At 36.3% G+C, this 20,892-nt stretch overlaps 1 protein-coding gene across 2 annotated transcripts in view; it reads right to left on the minus strand.

Annotated features, from left to right (window-relative positions):
- The window catches only part of WDR7 (WD repeat domain 7), a 486,248-nt gene that overhangs the window by 415,522 nt on the left and 49,834 nt on the right, over positions 1 to 20,892 (minus strand). The gene's annotated exons all lie outside the window — the stretch shown is intronic.

The raw sequence follows: 20,892 nt of genomic DNA on the forward strand, positions 1-20,892 counted from the left end.
ACTTAAATGTAAAAGTACAATAAACTTTTTTCAAGCATCAATTTGAATTCAATATTTTTTGCAAACATTTGTTGCAAACAATGAATGTCAAAAAAATAACAACTATTGATTCAACATATATAATTAGTGATATTCTTATTAGGAGGCAGCATTATACTGGATGAACACTTAGGCTGACAATCAAGAATGAGGTTTGAGTTCAATCTATGACATCCAGAGTCATGTAATCCCTGAATATTTAAGGGCACCTGTCTAGGCCTCTAAGTTGCTGAGTAGATCCAGAATTACATTAGAAAAGAGAGTTCCTCACAGGGAATACCTCACACCTATAAAATCAAAGAGCCTGTGTGACAGATGTGTATGCTCTTATTAACAGTTCAGACATAAGAATGAGAGCTGGAAGGGCATTCAGAAGCTAGTCTAGTCTGAGTACCACATTTTCCAGATGAGGAAACAGATGCCCAGAGAGGGAAAATATGGTGCAAGGACAAAGAGCTAATAAATATCAGAATCCAGGATGTCCTGGTACAAAAATACAGTTCTCTTTTCACTATAGTAAAATACATCTCAACATAAATTCAGCATAAAAAATTCTCTAAGACATTTAACCACTTACTAATCACCAGTAAATATGGAATGGAAAATAATAAAATTGAACTTCTTGAAAAATGTTCCATAATTCAGATTTTTCATTAAGACAGACTTACCCTTGAACTGAGATGAATAAGCAAGTATCTGTTATATAAGAATTCAAAAGATCTGCATTACTAACCATATCATCAATCAGTGATCAGTTCTCTAAGCTGATATTCATTGAATAACATCAACTTCCCTTTTTTGGTCATTTTTAATGTGTAAAAAAATATAGATGGGGTGACTAGATGATAATGCATCTAAGCAATACAAATCTGACTTAATGATAGTTCTAAATAATTTAAATGGATTAATGTCCAAGACTCTTTACTAGTATAAATCATAAATATTAGCCATAATTTTTGTTGTTAGTGTTGTTAAATAATATGGCATTAATCAAACCAAAAAATAAATAAGAAAGAGGTAAGAGAGATGAATGAAGTCCTAGAAAAATTAGATTTAATAGATATGTGGAGAAAAATAAATAGGGACAAAAAGGAATATACCTTCTTTTCAGCTGCACATGGTACATTCACAAAGATTGACCATGTAATAGGGCATAGAAACATTGCAAACAAATGCAAAAGAGCAGAAATAATAAATGTAACATTCTCAGATCATAATGCAATAAAAATAATAATTAGTAAGGGCACCTGGACAGACAGATCAAAAACTAACTGGAAATTAAATAATATGATTCTCCAAAACCAGTTAGTCAAAGAAGAAATCACAGAAACAATCAACAATTTCATTGAAGAGAATGACAATGATGAGACATCCTACCAAACTCTTGAGGGATGAAGTCAAGGCAGTACTCGGGGAAATTTATATCCTTGAATGCATATATTAACAAATTAGGGAGGGCAGAGATTAATGAATTGGGCATGCAACTTAAAAAGTTAGAAAGCGAGCAAATTAAAAATCCCCAGATGAAAACTAAATTAGAAATACTAAAAATCAAGGGAGAAATTAATAAAATTGAAAGTAAAAGAACTATTGAATTAATAAATAAGACTAGAAGCTGGTATTTCGAAAAAAAAGATAAAATAGACAAAGTACTGGTCAATCTAATAAAAAAAGGAAAGAAGAAAACCAAATTGACAGTATCAAAGATAAAAAGGGAGACCTCACCTCTAATGAAGAGGAAATGAAGGCAATCATTAAAAACTATTTTGCCCAATTATATGGCAACAAATATAACAATCTAGGAGATATGGATGAATATTTACAAAAATACAAATTGCCTAGATTAATAGCAGAAGAAACAGAATACCTAAATAATTCCATATCAGAAAAAGAAATTGAACAAGCCATCAAAAAATTCGCTAAGAAAAAATCGCCAGGGCCTGATGGATTCACAAGTGAATTCTATCAGACAGTCAAAGAGCAACTAATCCCAATACTATACAAATTATTTGATATGATAAGCAAAGAAGGAGTCCTATCAAATTCCTTTTATGACACAATTATGGTACTGATTCCAAAGCCAGGGAGATCAAAAACAGAGAAAGAAAACTACAGACCAATCTCCCTAATGAACATAGATGCAAAAATCTTAAATAGAATACTAGCAAAGAGACTCCAGCAAGTAATTAAGAAGATCATCCACCATGATCAGGTGGGATTTATACCAGGAATGCAAGGATGGTTCAACATTAGGAAAACCATCCACATAATTGACCATATCAACAATCTAACAAACAAAAATCACATGATTATCTCAATAGATGCAGAAAAAGCCTTTGACAAAATACAGCACCCATTCCTATTGAAAACACTGGAAAGTATAGGAATAGAAGGACCCTTCCTAAAAATAATAAACAGTATATACCTAAAACCATCAACAAGCATCATATGCAATGGGGACAAATTAGAAGCCTTTCCAATAAGATCAGGAGTGAAACAAGGATGCCCATTATCTCCTCTATTATTTAACATTGTACTAGAAACACTAGTAGTAGCAATTAGAGAAGAAAAAGAAAGTGAAGATATAAAATAGGCAATGAGGAGACTAAGCTATCACTCTTTGCAGATGATATGATGGTCTACTTAAAAAATCCTAAAGAATCAACTAAGAAGCTTATAGAAAAAAATCAACAACTTTAGCAGAGTTGCAGGATATAAAATAAATGCACATAAATCATCAGCATTTCTATATATTTCCAACACATCACAGCAGCAAGGGGTAGAAAGAGAAACACCATTTAAAATCACCCTAGACAATATAAAATACTTAGGAATCTATCTACCAAAACAAACACAGGAATTATACGAAAACAACTACAAAACACTTTCCAAACAATTAAAACTAGATCTAAACAATTGGAAAAACATTGAGTGCTCATGGGTAGGATGAGCTAACATAATAAAAATGACCATTCTAGCCAAATTAATTTACCTATTTAGTTCCATACCTATCAAACTAGCAGAAAACTTTTTTACTGCATTAGGAAAAACTATAACAAAGTTCATCTGGAAGAACAAAAAATCAAGAATATCAAGGGAAATAATGAAAAAAAACATGAAGGAAGGTGGCTTAGCAGTACCAGATATTAAGCTGTACTATAAAGCAGCAGTCATCAAAACAATATGGTACTGGCTAAGAGACAGAGGGAGGATCAGTGGAATAGACTTGGGGCAAGTGACATCAGCAAGACAGTGTATGATAAACCCAAAGAGCCCAACTTTTGGGGCAAAAATCCACTATTTGACAAAAACTGTTGGGAAATTTGGAAAACAATATGGGAGAGAATAGGTTTAGATCAACATCTCACACCCTACACCAAGATAAATTCAGAATGGGTGAATGACTTGAATATAAAGAGGGAAATTATAAATAAGTTAAGTGAATATAGAATAGTTTACTTGTCAGATCTCTGGGAAAGGAAAGACTTTAAAACCAAGCAAGAGTTAGAGAAAATTACAAAATGTAAATTAAATGGTTTTGATTATATTAAACTAAAAAGCTTTTGTACAAACAAAAACAATGTAGTCAAAATCAGGAGGGAAACAACAAATTGGGAAAAAATCTTTATAACGAAAAACTCCGACAGGGGTCTAATTATTCAAATATACAAGGAGTTAAACCAATTGTATAAAAAATCAAGCCATTCCCCAATTGATAAATGGGCAAGAAGACATGAATAGGCAATTTCAGATGAAGAAATCAAAAGTATCAATAAGCACATGAGAAAGTGTTCTAAATCTCTAATAATTAGAGAAATGCAAATCAAAACAACTCTGAAGTATCACCTCACACCTAGCAGATTGGCAAAAATGAAAGAAGGGATGAGTAATGAATGCTGGAGGGGATGTGGCAAAATTGGGACATTAATGCATTGCTGATAGAGTTGTGAACTGATCCAGCCATTCTGGCTGGCAATTTGGAACTATGCTCAAAGGGCTATAAAAGAATGCCTGCCCTTTGATCCAGCCATACCATTGTTGGGTTTGTACCCCAAAGAGATCATAGATAAACAGACTTGCACGAAAATATTTATAGCTGCGCTTTTTGTGGTGGCAATAAACTGGAAAAGGAGGGTATGTCCTTCAGTTGGGGAATGGCTGAACAAATTGTGGTATATGCTGGTGATGGAATACTATTGTGCTCAAAGGAATAATAAACTGGAGGAATTCCATATGAACTGGAAAGACCTCCAGGAATTGAAGCAGAGTGAAAGGAGCAAAGCCAGAAGAACATTGTACACAGAGACTGATATACTTATGGTAAAATCGAATGCAATGGACTTCTGTACTAGCAGCAATGCAATGACACAGAACAATTCTGAGGGATTTATGGTAAAGAACGCTACCCATATTCAGAGGAAGAACTGCAGGAGTGGAAACAGAAGAAAAACAACTGCTTGAACACATGGGTTGAGGCGGACATGACTGGGGATGTAGACTCAAAACTACCACACCAATGCAACTATTAACAATTTGGAAATAAGTCTTGATCAATGACACATGTTAAAACCAGTGGAAATATGCATCAGCCATGGGGGAATTGGGTGGGGGGGGTGGATCTCGGGTGGTGAAGGGGAAAGTAAGAGCATGAATTATGTAACCATGTTAACTTTTCTAAAAAATAAATATTAATAAATGTTTAATAAAAAAAAGTTTGCACTGGGAAAAAATAATAATATGGCATTACTCTAAATTAATTTTTAATGTGGTCTGGTTTTGTAGACTTCTGAAGCCCAGTATAATAAAATAGTTTTATCTTCTTTTTTTTTTTTTAAGCCTTAACTTCTGTGTATTGGCTCCTTGGTGGAAGAGTGGTATGGGTGGGCAATGGGGGTCAAGTGACTTGCCCAGGGTCACACAGCTGGGAAGTGTCTGAGGCCGGATTTGAACCTAGGACCTCCTGTCTCTAGGCCTGACTCTCAATCCAGTGAGCTACCCAGCTGCCCCCTATCTTCTTTTTTTTAAAGGCAGAAATTATTCTAATCTTGTTTATAGTTGACCTATGCAATAATATACAGGACAGTCAAACAAACTAGAATTCTAAGCTATGCAAAATAATTTCACTAATAAGTATTTATTAAGTACCTGCATGCCAGCAACTATGCTGAGTTTTGGGGAATGAGGCTGTCAAAAAATTATCAGTTGGTGTAAGGAACTTGCTGCTCCTTACACAGTACTCCATCCCCACTCTCCAGACCTTTCAATTAGCTGGCTACTAGCACCTTTCCAACAAGATTACTTTCTACCTACATTGTACTTCTCCTTCCCCATGAAAATCTAAGTTCTTTGAGGGCAGGAGCTGTTTTTGCTTTTCTTTTTAATATCAGCATTGTTAATACAGTATCTGGTACACAGTAAGTATATATAAAAATTGACTAATTGATAGGAGGTGATACTTAAGTTAGAGTTAGAGGAAAGTCTATGCAAAGACTAGGATCCCAGAGATTGAAAAGTATATACGAAGAACAGCTAAAAGGTCAGCTAATACTAGAATAAAGTATGCCAAGGAAAGTTATAAATATTAGGACAGGAAAGGTAGGTTGTGATCAAGCTAGTGAGTAGAAGAGTTTATATTTGAGTCTACAAATAACAGTGAACTAATGGCTATTACTGGGAAAAATCATGACAAAGTCAGATCAGCACTTTAGGAATTATTTTGGCAGCTGTACAGAACAGTGTTGTCAAACAAACTGAAATAGATCCCACTGGGCCACATACTGACTTATCAAAAACCATGTTAACATTATCTGTGCTGTATTTTATCCTTATTTATTTTGTTAAACATTTCCCAACTACATTTTAATCTGGTTGGGGCACTCAAAGAGTTTTGTAGGCCAGGAATCTGACAGCTCTTCGTGTCAGAGGATGGACTGGAGAAGTTAAAGATTTGCTGGAAGAAAGTCAATTAGGAAGCTAATGTAATACTCTAAGCAAGAAGTGATAAGGACTTGAACTAAGGTGAAGTAAGTAGAGAGCAGACTGATTTTTTTAAAAAAAGATGTTGTAGAAATATAATTGAAAAGTAGTGGTACCTGAATGGCCACATGAGGTGAGTTTGAGTTGAGAATGACTCTTCAGTTGTGATTTTGGATGACTGGAAAGAGGGGCTCATAACAGAAAAAAAGTAAAGAAGAAAGAAGAGTAGACTGGGGATGGGAGTGAGGCTGAACCCATTACTGGCTAGTGTAGCAAGTGAGCCAAAAAGGACACTGAATCTAATTAATAATCCCAATATCATATAACCAGATTATTTATGATTTATCAAAGAACTCTAATACTAAATTTTTTAAATAGCTTCTTGTTGGACTTGCCAGTAAATAATCCTGAATGTGCATTAGTGCTAAATAGCAAAATGCCACAAGCTATCACTGAATCAAGAAAAGCCAAAAAAGGCCACTAAGGTCATCCAGTTTGACCCTCTGCATTGTACAATACATCATAGTAAATCATTCCCATAAATCTCTTATGTAACCTATTCCTAAGTATCTGCATGAATTAAAGAAATTAGAGACAGTCCATTTCCTCAACTAACTCCTTTGGGAATAGGCTCATTCCTATCATAAACCAGCTTATTATTTTATACTTTTTAAGCTTTCTATATTCTCCTATTCTTGATTTCCTTTTACCACAACTCACTGTTTACTTAGAATAAATCTCTTCTTTTCTCAGCATTCCATAAACACTTAATGATACTATAATATATATACTACCTATATAAACATTTTATTCATACTTTCTCTTTAGCTATATTTACCATTAGCTAAGTAAAGAGTCAGCTTTTTTCTTTCTTTCTTCTAATCCCACTATCTTCTTCAACTTTTTTCTTGTACTTTCCAGAGCATCCTCTATGGAAAATAGTTAAGTAATTTACTACCTTAAATTTTTTTACTTTAAAAGAACCAATTGCTCCATATGTTAATTCTATATCCATACTACCATAATAAAAAAGAAATATAATAATAAAGATAAAGAAATGATTGTTCTGGAAATTTCTGACTAATCATCCTTATGCTCTTTACCTAAAAAGAAGAAAAAGCGCATTGGTTCTTTAACAGTTATATTATAGGCCAATTTAACAAACATGCATTAAGTACAATCTATGTACATAGCACTGTGCTTCTATCAGAACACCACCCACTCAATGATTAATGTTAGAAAACAATAAATATAGAGAATAAAATATATTATTTTAGATACTAGTTTTAAGATGGCTCTTCATTATTATCTTTCCAAATAGCAAATGAAGAAATTACCTGAAATTTCACTTCTCAGTCCATTTCCTAATTGCTTCTTTACAGTAACTATTGTCAAGGTATGGACTAAAGGAAAAAAAAAGGAAAAGAAAGAATAGAAAAAATTCTAAAACTGGATATTCTACCTTAGATCAATCAAGTTTTGATACACTAAGATAAATCACGAGGGGATAAATGGTCTAAAAACTGAGCAGTACCCTGAAGAAATAAGGATTGGAGAAAGTTGAAAAATAGATACCACTCTTCTTATCAAATTAGAGTGAAATAAAAAATGTTTGAATAATGATTTATAAAAATACATTTAAAGATAGCTTACATAAAATAAATCTACAAAGTAATTCATAAAAAGAATAAATAAAAATAAATCTGAGTGCATAGAGTACCACAATAACAGAGGAAGAGACAACTCCTCTCTTTAAACATGTCAGGCTTTACTAGGTCATCAAAACTTATTACAAACTCTAGACTGAACATTTAATAGTATTTATTATTTGCTCGAGTCTTGTGAGTATTTAAAGATTTTGTCTATCCACTGGAAAATATGGAATTTTTTTCTCCAAGTATGGTAGCTTTTATTTTTCCAAAACAAAATTCTTTTACATGAGTAACCTATGGGTTAGACAAGGTATAAACCATAGAATCAAAGAAATATATGATCAGAGTTAAATTCCAAGAAAAAGAGGTAACAGATGGACAGCCAACATGCAATGATGATATCAATAAAACATAAAAAGATCTAGAGGTGGTCTTCTAGATCGTCTGTAGAAGAACAAGAATCAAATAAGATGATAGATGCAATCTGTACATTCTGTACTGATGCTAAGTATACTCATGTCAATGAGATCTGAGTCACCACTGATGTAGTATTTACAGTCTACATGTCATGGCTATTATGAAGAAAGCACTCTGCACTATATAAATAAGGAGCTGTCATTATTATGAAGAACTAAGCTCATATATACCACTCACCCAAAAGACTGACAAAGGTAACAAAAGTGGAAAATGGCAAATGTTGGAAGGGCAAACAGGCACATCAATACTGGTAGAACTGTGAATTGGTGCAACCATTCTAGAAAAGAACGGTTCCCTAACAGTTACTAAATTGGAAAAACTCTTGTCACAACAATACACTGCAGGAGATGAAAGAAAGAGGAAAATGGCTTTTATGTACAAAAATACTGAACAATTATAGCAGCTCTTTTTGTGGTATCAAATTGGAAACCAAGACTGTGTCATTCAATTGGGGAATATCTAAAAAAGATACTACTAAGAAGTAACAAATTAAAAAGAGATGAATTCAGAGAAATATGGTTAGAATTATATGAAGGAACACAAAATGAAGTGAGAGGAACCAAGAGAACAATTAAACAACAAGGTAAAGACAAGCAAATCTGAAAAACTTAAAAGACTTCTGATCTATATAATGACCAACTACACTACCAGAGGACTAATGAAGATTCACATATTTCCTGACAGAAGGGTGATAGATTCAAGCTGCAGATGATGCATATACTTTTGGACATGGATAACATGAGAATTAGTTTTGCTTGACTATGTATGTTACAAAGAAAAGGGTTTTCTTATTTAATTTTAAATTGGGGGAGGGGCGAAGAGGCAGAAAAAAATGGTAGTTAATTGAAAAATGAAGCTAAAAAATGAAAACCTCTAAAGTTGAAAATCAAACTAAGCAAAAAGGTGAAAATGAAAAAAGATAGCATATAACCAATGTCACTTAGACTATTAAAAAAAACTAACTAAGCACCCTAAAATACTGCTGGGCTTATGAGGTGATACAGTAGATACAGTACCAGGCCTGAAGTCAGGTAGGCTCAGCTCTTGAGTTCAAACCCAATCTCAGACACTAGCTATGTGACCTTCAGGAAAACACTTCTCTGTTGGCCTCAGTTTCCTTGTTTATAAAATGAGCTAGAAAAATTCAGTGTCTTTGCTAAGAAAACCACAAATAGGGTCATGACTGAACTTATTGAACAACAAAAATATATCATTAGAGAAACTGAATTGGTTTAAACATACTGGAAACCACTTTGGAATGACACTAAGAAAATGATTTAAATCACTATATAGCCTTTGACACAGAAATTCTCTTACTAGTATATACCCCAAAGAGAGCAATGATTTAAAATAATAATAATTAAAACAAAAAGCAATTACATGCCAAAATATTTATAGAAACACTTTTTATGGTAGCAAATACTTAGAAATAAAGTAGAGAGCTACTAATTAGGGCACAACTAGACAAATTGTGTAATATAAATATTTACTGAAGTATAGTAGTATTCTGTCAAGGGCCTACAAAGAACTGGGTCTAGTGTTAAGCACTAGGGCTTCAGAGACAAATGTGAAACAATTCCTGCTTTCAAGTTCACATTCTCTTGGTGAAGACAAGTACAAATGTAAGTATATATAAAGTATAGACAAAATTAATTCAAAGTAATTTGAGGAGGGAATAAGTAGACAATTGTGGGGAGGAGGGGAACAGAAATCAGGAAAGGTTTCATGAAGGTGATATATCTAAATTGAATCTACAGTGAATTGAGAAATTATGACAGGCAAATATGAGAATGTAGAGTTCATTCCAGGTATAAAAAAGGGTTAATATAAAGTAACCAAGATGAGAGATGGAGAACTGTGCAACAGTAAGAAAGTCTGTCTAGTCAGAGTGTAGAGTATATGTAAGAGAATAACACATAAGAAGAGAAAAAGGCAAGAAGAGCTCCAAATAACAAACAGGGGAGTTTATATTAGATCCTAGAAGTAATAGGGATCAAGTGGAGTTTTTAAAATGTTGGATGACAGGGGGTAGAGTCAAGATGGTGGCTTAGAAGTAGCAAAAGTTGACTCCTCTGTGAAAACCCTTCCATATTAATCAAAAACAAAGCACTCCAAAGGGGACAAAAAACCAAATTCAACAAGAAGACAGATGTGAGGAACCCTCCTGCTCAATTCAACATAAAAGGTATGCAGAGAAGGTTAAATTCTTGGAATTAAGGAAAAGAAAGAAGGAAAATCCCAGGGCCTTTTGCCCACCTGCTGTGCCGAGACTTCAGCAGTCAGTGGGATCTCAGGAAGAGGGCTCCAACCTGGAACTGAGTACCTTGCTACCATGACTACAAGTAGCTCAGGGCTCTGACCACAGCTGGCAAGGAGGAAGCTGGAGGAGAGAAGAGGGCAGGCTGATCATAGCCTTCAGCCATCATACCTGAATCTTAGGCTTCGGCCTCTGGAAATTTCAGCCTCAGAGTACATTCAGCTCCGCAAATCAGCCGAATTGGCTTAATCCAGTTTATCAAGAGTGCTGAGAAGAAGCCTCCAGAGGGCAGAGGGGCTCAATCTCACAGAACTGGCAGAAAACCAGAGAAGCAAGGGTGCAGAGTGGATAGAGAGCTAAGCAGCGGGAAAGAGTCATAGGTCTGTCCTGTTAGATCCAACCTGAAGGGTACACAGATAAAGTGAATTTTCAGGTATAAGGGAAAGAGCCAACACCCTTCCTCAACCTACCTCTCTGAAACCCTTGGTAGGAATCTGACTGACTGGGATCCCAGGGCGAAGCCTGCAACCACGACAGAGTACCTTGATACCACCATGGAAAGCTTGGGGCTCTGACAAGGAAGCTGGGATGGAGACAGCTGGCAGAAAGGAAGAGGATAACTACCTTCAGCCTCCACACCCTCACTTTTACAATTCAGCCTCTACTGGCAGCTAGTGAAGATCTGGCCTCAGGGCACATTAATACAATAGATCAGTTCCATCAGTCTAATCCAGGAGAGAAGAAGCCCCTTCCCGGCAGAAAAGGCAAACTCACACATCCAGCAAATAAACAGAAAAGCAAGAATATAGCCAATAAAAAGGGGAAAAGAAGGAAAAAATATGAGTAAACAACAGAAAAGGAAAAAAGAAAGTACAATCAGCAGCTTCTATTCAGATAATGAAAAAAGAACAAATGAAACATAGGAGAACCAAGGAACATGAAGCAAAAACTCAGGAACTCCAGCGAATTGGACACAGGATTTGGAAGAACTCAAAACACAATTCAAAAAACAAGAGAGGCTGAAGAAAATTGGGAAAAGAACTTAAAAAGCAAAATAGGTCATATGGAATCAGAAGCACATGAATTAAAACAAGAAAACAGTTTCATAAAAGCCAAAATTGACCAGCTCAAAAACAAGGAAAAAATAGTAATAATAATAATAATAATAATAATAACCTACAAAGAAAAATAGATCAAAAGCATAGGGGGCCATGCCTCTATATGATTTTTTGGGGTCCTGAGCGGCGTGGTGGCATAGGATGGTTAAAGCAGGAGAAAGAAAATGAGAACAACTAGACTAGTGGTTAGCCCATGCTGTCCCAAAGTCTGTGGGTTTGGGAGTTTATTATATACTGGTTTCAAACAAAGAACACAGCTATGAAGGGGTAACAGATCATACATAACCCATTAAAGTCTAAAGAGTAAAGGTATAAGTACCAAGACAATGGCCAAATTCCAACCATCAATTAGTAGGGATAATTCAGGGAGAGGAAATATCCCAGGGAGATGCTCACCAGTCAAATCCTAAAGGAGCCAGTTCTAATCTGAATATGCACTCTTATCTAATTAACATTTGTTAGGAAAGGAATCATTAACTCAGTAGATGCTGGTCTGCCACTTCAAAGCTCTCCAATAAGAATTGTAAAAAAGGTGGGGATCAAAGACTGAGTCAAAAGAGGAGCCTCAGATTTTTATCTTAGATGGCCCATTCAGTCCCCATCCTGACATGCAGTGCAGAAAATCATACACACAGTTTTACTTGCCGATGATTTTGTAATGGGATCCAGGTAAAATATCTGTTACAGACTCTGTTTCTCTAAATGACTACTAATAGCCTTCTTGGAGGGATCAAGTCGATTTTGGATTAACCTACTTGCTGGTACCAGAGCCTTTTGGGGCTCAGGTGACCAGGACCAAACACAAAGACTGCCTCAGCCTGGATTGGTCACGTAGGGAATCCAGATAACAGGCCCTAAATTTGATCCTATTTCTCCAAAGGCTTTAATACATAGAACGGCTTCCCACAAAAAAGGGAAAGGAAGATCAAAAAGACAGGGATGAAATTCAGTCTTTAAAAATTAGAATTGAACAACAAGAAGCAAATGACTTCACAAGGTAGCAAAAATCTTTAAAACAAAATCAAAAGAATGAAAAAATTGAGGAAAATATTAAACACCTCACTGATAAAATAAAAGACCTCAGAAAACAGATCCAATAGAGACAATTTAAGAATTACTGGATTATCAGAAAATCATGACCAAAAAACAAACAAACCTGGACATCATTCTGAAGGAAATTATTGAAGAAAACTACTCTGATATTCTTGAACAATAAGGTAGAGACTGAAAGAATCCACAGATCACCTCCTACATTAAATTCCCAATTGATTATGTCTAGAAATGTTATAGACAAGTTCAAGAAATTACAAACCAAAGAAAAGATATTACAAGCTGCTAAAAAGAAACAATTCAGATATCAAAGAGCCACATTCAGGCTTACACAGGACCTGGCTGCATCCACACTGAAGGACTGGAAGGCATGGAAATATAATATTCTGGAAAGCAAGGGAACTGGGTCTACAACCGAGAATCAACTACTCAGCAAAATTGACTACATTCTTTCAGGGGAAAGTATGGTCATTTAATAAAACAGAAGATTTCCAAGCATTCCTGAAGAAATGACCAAACTCAAACAGAAAATTTGATGCCCAAATGTAGAACTCAAGAGAATCACCAAAAGGTTATAAGATTAGAAGATAAGAAAAGATGATATTGGTAACTCTTAAAGATCATTATTATCATTGAGGTATATAGAAGAAGTATACCTAGAGGTTACAATGATAAACTGTATAGGGTGATATGACAAAAAAAATATATGTATATATATAAAAAACTAGGGGTAAAAAAGAGGATAATACTAAGAGAAATGGGAAAAGAGATACAATGGGGTTGTTATGGATAATATTGATCTTACTGAGATATTGATATTGATGGCCAGTTAATACTGACAGACTAATGCTGTCAGGGAGCTCTAGTGGAAGGCAGTTGATAAACTAGCTGGAAGCAGCTTAATCCAACAATATTTATTACTTATTTCTATATGGAGAGGCAGGGACAGGAAAAGGAGGTAGGAATAAAACAGGATCTATTAAATCTAACACTAAGATTTCTCACTATAACCTAAAATCCCTCTGTCCCACAAGGGACTTCTTCATGTTCACCAGGGTGAACCTATACTGATCTATTCGTACTATGTAAAGATTGAATCTATTTAACTAACTCTATCCTAATAGATGATTTTAAATTACATAATTCTTAAATTATTTAAAAAATTTTACCAGCTGCCTCAAACTAATTGTCAACTAATGACAGTTAGGAATGGTCTCTTCTCAGGCTCTCACAGCAGGACACCTGAACCCAATGCTGCTTCAGCGAGAGGAAATAGTGGCCCCTCTGGCCACTTTTCTCTCTCAGAGAAAAAATGTTTACTCCAACAAATCTTCATGAGATGAAAAGATGTTTCTCAACTTTTCCAAAGTTAACTCTCACAAAAATCCTTTACAGATTGATCAGAACAAATTTCCAGCCACCTGCTTCAAGTGAGGAAGCTCCAGAGAGTGACCAGTTCTCTGTCTTTCCTATAATGCAATTCTCTTAAATTGACCCACAAACAATTCTGAAGTTCCCTACTTAAAAGAGCCAAAGTAAAATTCAGAACTCTTTCTCTAGACTAAATCCTTACTTCTAACTAGGTCAATTAGATAATTAAATTCTTATCCTAACAGGGTAAGTATATATTTCATAAAGAAGTGCATAGGGCGAGGGGGAGGAGACCAATACAAAGGAAGGGAAGAAGAGGTTGACAGCAGGTAATACTGAAATCTTACGCTCATTGGAATTGGCTCAGAGAGGGAAGAACAGTGAGATTCATTGGGGCAGAGAATTGTATTGTGCCCCATAGAGAAGTAGAAGGAATAGGCTGATGGGAAGGGGAGCAATACAAAGGAGAGAGAGGTTGGGGGGGGGTCATTTAAAAGGCACTACAGTAAGAGGGGAATAATAAGTAGGGAGGGAGTGGGGAGTAACATTAGGGAGGGGAAAGGGTGAGACTGACTAAAAGTGAAAAGTTAGAGTGGAAGGTAAGAAGGATAAGAGAAAAGTCTGAATCAAAGAAGGAAGTCAAAATGGAGGGGAATACACAGACAGTAATCATAACTGTGAATTTGAATGGGATGAACTCAACAATAAAAAGGAAGCAGATAGCAGAATAGATTAAAAAGCAGAATCCTACCATATGTTGTCTACAAGAAACACACTTGAGGCAAGAAGACATACACAGGGTAAAGGTAAGAGGGTGGAGCAGAATTTACTGGGCTGCAACTGAGACAAAGAAGGCAGGAGTAGTAATTATGATCTCTGACAAAGCTAAAGCAAAAATAAATCTCATTAGAAGAGATAAGGAAGGCAATTATATCTTGATGAAAGCACAAATAATGAAGAAATATCAGTACTCAACATATATGCACCGAATGGTATAGCATTTAGATTTCTAAAGGAGAAATTAAAGTACTTTAAGGAGGAAATATATAGTAAAACCATACTAGTGGGGGACCTCAACATTCCCCTATCAGAACTAGATAAATCAAACCAAAAACAAATAAGAAAAAAGTAAGGGAAGTTAATGAAATGTTAGAAAAATTAGAGCTAATATATATCTGGAGAAAAATAAATGGGGGAAATAATGAATACACCTTCTTTTCAGAAGTACATGGTACATTCACAAAGACTGACCATGTACTAAGGCATAAAAACATCTAATTCTTCAAAACTGGTGGGTCAAAGAACAAATCAAAGCAACACTTACTGATGTGATTGAAGAAAATAACAAAGAGGAAACAACATATCAAAATCTATGGGATGCAGCCAAAGCAGTACTCAGGGTGAAATTTATATCCCTGAGTGCATATATCAATAAATTAGAGGAAAGAGATCAATGAATTGGGTGATAACTTAAAAAACTAGAAAGAAAACAAATTAAAAATCCCCAGATAAAAACCAAATTGAAAAATCATAGGAGAAATTAACGAAATTGAAAGTAAAATAGCTATTCAACTAATAAATAAGACTAAGAGCTGGTACTTTGAAAAAAACAAATAAAATAGATGAAGTACTAGTTAATTTAATTTAAAAAAAGAAGAAAATGAAATTAACAGTATCAAAGATGCAAAGGGTAACCTCAACTCTAATGAAGAGGAAATTAAGGTAATTATTTAGAACTAATTTGCCCAACTATATGGCAATAAATATGACAGTCTAGGACAAATGGGTGAATATTTACAAAAATATGAACTGTTTAGATTAACAAAAGAGGAAACAGAATACTTAAACAATTCTATCTCAGAAAAAGAAATTGAACAAGCCATCAGAGAATTCTCTAAGAAAAAATCCCCAGGGTTAAATGGATTCACAAGTGAATTCTTTAACAGTACTTGGAATTGACCTCCCCAGGCTGGCTGAGTTGCTCCTGTGTTCTGGAAGTTCTTTATATATACTGTGTCTCCTGGATTTAAATCATGAAAAGTCTATAGGTCCAATTTGCACCATGGCTCTGGATTCCTAAAGTTCTCATATTTTGATTTTCAGATCTTGTATATATGAGGCAATAGTAGTATCTCCTCCTAGCAATGATATATACACAGGGTTAAACGGTTTAGCATGCATTGGTGGATGACCAAACAGCATCTCAAATGACAAGACGTGTAGATCTCCCCTGGGCCTGCTTCTTGTATCTTCTCTTATATAATTCCAACAGGAGATATTTGCTATCTTCTTGGCATGCTGAGGCATTTGGTGAGGCCAAGAGCAAATCATCTACAAAGTGTATTAAAAAGCTCTCCTTAAACTCGATACTTGCCAAATCTTGCGTCAAAATTTCAGAAAATAAAGTTGGACTTTCTACATAACTTTGAAGTAAATGACACCATATGTATTGAGACCTTTTCCAGGTGAATGTAAATATGTTTCAGGAATCTTCATGGATGGGTTTTGAAAAAAGGGCGAACACAAATGTACTACTGTGAAATATTTAGTGGTACTAGGAATAGAGGAAATAATGGTGGATGGACTTGGAACAAAAGGGTGTCTATTGATGACATGATTATTAACAGTCCTTAAATCTTGAACAAATCAATAAACAGATTTTCCATTTTCATCTAATTTCAGTTTTTTTAATAGGCAAGATAGGTGTATTATATTCTGATTTTCATGGGATTATTATTTTGTTTAATTAAAGAATTTATTAGTGGGGTAATTCTCTCAAATGCCCCTTTTGATAATGGATACTGAAGAATAGAAGGAGGTGGGCCAACTTTTGTTCTAATTTGAACCAGAACACCTAATTTAAATAGGCCTACATTGGGAAAAGATATAGCCCAGAGAGATTCTGGTATTTCAATGGTGGGAGTTTTATCCACCTCTTGACTCTCTAGAAAGAGTACAGGGAAAAAATTTAGAGATTCCTCAGGTAGTTCTAATGTAATATTGCCATTTTGAATGCATATTATCGTGGCTCTTAATTTTACACAAAAGATCTCTCCCCGATAAAGTCATTGAGGAGTTAGGCATTAAAAGGAACGAATGTTCCATGGATAAAAGTACCACAGACACCATTCACAGTGAAAGTTTTGGGATTTTCAGAGGGGCTCCTGATACCCCGACAACATTGATAGAGTCAATAGAATTACAATTAGAATTAGGTTTACTCATCAGCACAGAACTTGATGTCCCAGTACCTAGAAGACAATCATATAACATATTTTCTACTTTTAATGTCACATGTGGTTCATTGCTATCTGAGGGAGAATGGACTGGGATGACTGGTATAATTACATCAGTGTCTGGAAAATCAAATGTTTCAATCTTTGATTTGTAATGGGAAAAGGAGAGAGAGAGAATAAAATTTAAGAGGAGTGGAAGGCTGTCTTTAAGGCACATATTAGGAACTCAAGGGAAAGAATTTTAGCAGGCAGAAGGCAGAGGAGGTACAGTTTGGAAGTGACAATTGGTAGAGTCAGGGACTTCCTCTGAGAGGAGGTTGGGCTCTTCCTATCCAGAAGGGTGAAGGAAAGGCTGGCTTGTTGGAGCTTAGCTACCTCAACCTGACTATGGAGAAAGAGAAACCCCTAAATCATCTTTGGAGGTACTCTGTTTGACTGGGAATATCTAGAAAAGGATCTGACCATACCTGCTGTGCTTTCTAGAAGGTTTTATCTAAAAATCCTGTCAGATCAGCTTTGAGGTTTTACCTCAGGAGTCAGACCCACTGGAGTGGACTTAGCCATATGAGAGAAATCATAATGGGTTTTCGAGACAGCTTTTGAACTAAATAAAACCAACTACTGAGAGTCATATATAGGTAGCTTAAATCAGTTCTTGGGGAACACCTAGTTAGAAATAGGGAACTGGTAAGTTAGGCATAAGACTCTCAGGCTCCCTCTTGCAAAGGATATAGAGGGTTGTTGGGTAAATAGCTAGAACCCTTCGAGTTAGGGACCCCTTGTTCTGATCCTCAGTGTGTATCCCTTTTTATAATAAAAAGAGATATTGATTTTATATATCAATTGTCTCCAAGGAGTTTGCACAACTGGCCCAGTGAGAGAAAAGTGATTCTGCTTCACTCTCACTAACCAGAGGTTAGAATACAGGGAGATCCTGGTTGGGTATTCAGGGGGATCCCTAAGTGGATTTACCACTATCTCATCTAAGACTCTCTCCTCCCCTACTGTAAATCTTTTTTACAGTAAATTCCAGAGTCCTTTCTCCTCCTCAGACCATAAAGGTCTATGTGCACCTCTGAGATTCCTCTCATTGAGGAGGATTTACATTTTGGCTATTATGTGGATGAGCTCCATTTCAGATATATCATAACATGTCATTTGCCTCATTTTGATTATTGGTTCTATCATTATCATAATTTCTGAAATTGTTATTTCTGTAATTGTTTCTGTTGTTATTATTTCTAGAATAATTGTTGCTCCTAGACTAATTGTTCCTAAAGTTTTCATTATTTCTAAAATTATTGAATAATTAAGGCCAGATTCTGCAATTTAACATTGTGTCCCCCTTTCCCACATAAGTAACACATTGGTCTTTGATTTGTAGAATCTTGCAAAGAAGCCATTGCTACCCCATAATTTGTATCTTTTTTCAAGTTTTTCTTTTAATACTTTTATTTCCTTTCTCAATGCCTCCACTAAATCACTATCATCTTCATCTTTCCTTTCATGTCCATTATACACATATACTGCCATTCTCCTTAAATCATCAAGGTCCAAATTTGGCCAGTTAGAACAGCTGGTTTTGAAATAGTCCTTGACCACCCTGCAACAATTTTTCACAAACTGCTTTCTCAATCGTCTAACATCCCTTTCTCTGGTCAAATCTAGGTCTAAATATCTTCCTCCTAGTTCTATAAGACTGTTCATGAACTGGGAAGGATTTTCACTGATTTCTTGTCTGAGTTTGTCAAACTGTCCAGCTACCTGGTCAATCAGAATATGCCCTCAAGGCTTTGAGTACCAACTCCCTAGTCTGACACAATCTAGTGTAGATTCCCTAGTCTGACACAATCTAGTGTAATCAGCTTCATTGTTAAAATTCCATTTGGGGCACTTCCGGTTAAGATGGCGGCAGAGTAAGGAGCAGCTGCTCGATCTCTCCTGACCGAACCACACAGAACCCCTCAAGGGGAAATAAAAACGAGTCCAGAGGAACGAAGGAACCCCACAACAGGGCGCAGCATTGAAGGTACGCAGAATCGGGGCATTTCCACACTTTAAAGGGGTGAAACAGTTCACACTAAAACACGAGAGGAAGAAGCCCCTCCCCCACCCCCCACACCGCACAAGCGGGTAAACAGGACTGGGGCAACCAGAAAATCACTGGCAGCCCCTGAGCCCGTACCTGTGCGCTGCAAGACGAGGGACCCCAGGTGGCTGGGACTCTCCCTGAGCGCCCACGTGGGTGAAGGCACCGCCTCCGGCCGGGACAAAGGCCCCTAAAACACGGCCTTTCCCAAGCACTGAAGGCATCGCCTCAGGTGCGAATAAAGATCTCCAGCCCACGGACTTTCACTACCTTCTGCGGGGGTGAAGGCAGGGCCCTAAGAGCATCAGCACAGGCAAAGGCAGTGCCCTAGGCTTGAATAAGGATCTCCAGCCCAGGCTTGGACCTCCAGTGAGGACCCGGTGCAGACCTGAGCGTGGCTGTGGAAGCAGCCCCAAAGACTGCTGAAGGAGCCTCGGGCAGAGGGGCAGACCGGGAACTACCAGGAGGCCTGACCCCGAGGACAAGGAGACCGGAGCCCCCCCCCCCCAAGCTTGCAAGGCCCAGGCAGACCCGGAGTGCAAAGACAAAGCGGAAAAGGGGCGGGGCTAACAATGGCCAGCAATAAGGAAATCCAGAAGAAAAAGACCATCAAGAGAAACTCTGGACCACTGGACAACTTCTACACAGAGAAAATCCAAACAACAGAGGAGGGAAAACAAAAATCCAAACCTCCCCAAAAAAATGAAAGCTGGTCACAAGTTATGGAAGAGTTTAAAAATGAAATGCTAAGGAAGATGGAAGAAATCTGGCAAGAAAATAACAGTTTAAAAGGCAGAATTTCGCAATTGGAAAGTGAGACAAGACAACTGAAGACCAAAAATGACCAGATTGAAAAGGAAAACCAATCCTTAAAGGCTAGAATCGAGCATTTAGAAACCAATGATCTCTCAAGAAAACAAGAACAAATAAAACAAAGTCAAAAGACTGATAAAATAGAAGGAAACATGAAATATCTCAAGGAGAGAGTGACAGACCAAGAAAACCGGTCTAGAAGAGATAACTTGAGAATCATTGGTATTCCAGAAAAGACAGAAATTAATAAAAACATAGACTCCATACTCAAAGAAATTATTCAGCAAAATTGCCCTGAAGTTCTACAACAAGAGGGCAATATAGACATTGAAAGGATCCATAGAACACCCTCTAAACTGGACCCAGAAAAGTCAACACCCAGAAATATAATAGCGAAATTGAAGAGCTTTCGAGTCAAAGAAAAAATCTTACAAGAAGCCAGAAAGAGACAATTCAAATATCAAGGAGCACCAATAAGGATCACACAGGATCTGGCAGCCTCAACACTAAAAGAACGCAAGGTTTGGAATACAATATTCAGAAAGGCAAGAGAACTGGGCCTTCAGCCACGAATCAACTACCCAGCGAAACTAACCATATACTTTCAGGGGAAAGTATGGGCATTCAACAAAATTGAAGAATTCCAAGTTTTTGCACAAAAGAGACCGGGACTAATTGGAAAGTTTGACACTCAACCACAGATATCAAGAGAAAGATGATGAAAAGGTAAATAAGAAACAGAGGGAAAAGAAAGAAAACTCATAGTCTTTTAAGCTTGACTCTTTAAGGGCATAAATAAGATCTAATTATCTGT

This window comes from Gracilinanus agilis, chromosome 1 (assembly GCF_016433145.1).
Source record: "Gracilinanus agilis isolate LMUSP501 chromosome 1, AgileGrace, whole genome shotgun sequence".
Lineage (NCBI taxonomy): Eukaryota > Metazoa > Chordata > Mammalia > Didelphimorphia > Didelphidae > Gracilinanus > Gracilinanus agilis.